Below are 1,386 nucleotides of genomic sequence, written 5' to 3'. Positions count from 1 at the left end.
TTTTTTTATTTAAAACAAAAATTGAGATCGAGTTATCGATAAATTAAATTTGTGCGAACAAGTCATTAATTTTATTTATTTTTCTTACAAATAATTTTAACCTTTCAACTTTGTAACAAGTTTGATTTTAGTGGACAAGCTGCCCACTTTTTCATTAAAAAATTGTGTGCAACGTATATAGAACACTATATTGAACGATAAAATGAACAAATATGCATCTCCACCCTAACACCAAATCCACTGTCGACCTGTATCTAAAACCCGTCGCTTGATTTTGGCTTCAAAACCTTTATAGGTTTCGTCATAAAATATTCTCATTCTTAGTTTTGACCTCCATTTCCTTCAACCAGCATCTTGGTAAATGCAATTTGGCGATAGGTGGGAAAAGTGACGACGTAATAGCCAATAGGAGTTACGTTCGTTTTTTTATTTAAAAAAAAGACTTATTTCTTAATGATCCAGTGAAGGGCTTCGTCGATTGGACTCCGAACTACAATATGTAAAGACCATAGATTCAATTATCATAAATTAAAAGTTGAAACCCACTTGATACCATACTCATTCATCGTGGACCTTCATTGCAATTTTCCCATCTTAAAAAGTGTGTGCAATTATTCATGTAGGAACAAAAGAAAATAGTCAATCAAGACAAGGATGTCAGTACAGGGTTGGATTAGTTAGCTTATGTTTGGTTTGTTTATAAATAATGAAGTCAGTTTTATATAACATTATATTTAAAGAATTCACAAATAATTTTAAATTATTCACGATTTATTTCTATCGATTTATAATTTAAATTTTTTATAAACACTTCTCAAATATGCTATTAGTTTTTTAAATAAATTTTATTATATTATACAATGACACATAAGATTAATTTTGCAGTTATTTATATTTTTCAGAATTATGTTATCATTAAAATTAATTAACAAATATAATATATTCAAACAATTGTTTATATGCATTTCAAAAATTAATGCATGATTGGATTATAAATATCCAATAGCAAACGTCCATACAAACAATGATAGTTATTTTCTTGTAATAAAATATAATGATTTATATATCAAGAATAAAAAAAAAATAGTTAATATGATATATAAATAAGGAAAAGAAAAAAAATGCACTTTAAAGAATTGACTTTTGTTGAACAGGTGTCGAAGTCAAATTTGAAATTTTACCATTTGAACATTATTATTTTTCTTGCATGCAGTAAATTTGGACCACGTAGGGTTAAATTCATCAATGGCCACTCAACTTTATACTTTGTTTCACTATGGTCACTCAATTTTTATTTTTTATTTTTTATTTCACCATGGTCACCCAACTTTTATTTAGGATCCGTTTGATTGTAAAGATGAAATTAAATTGAACTGAAAACGAATT

Source organism: Olea europaea, chromosome 10 (genome assembly GCF_002742605.1).
Source record: "Olea europaea var. sylvestris chromosome 10, O_europaea_v1, whole genome shotgun sequence".
Taxonomy (NCBI): domain Eukaryota; kingdom Viridiplantae; phylum Streptophyta; class Magnoliopsida; order Lamiales; family Oleaceae; genus Olea; species Olea europaea.
The sequence above is the reverse complement of the archived record's forward strand: the minus strand, read 5'-3'. Positions refer to the sequence as shown.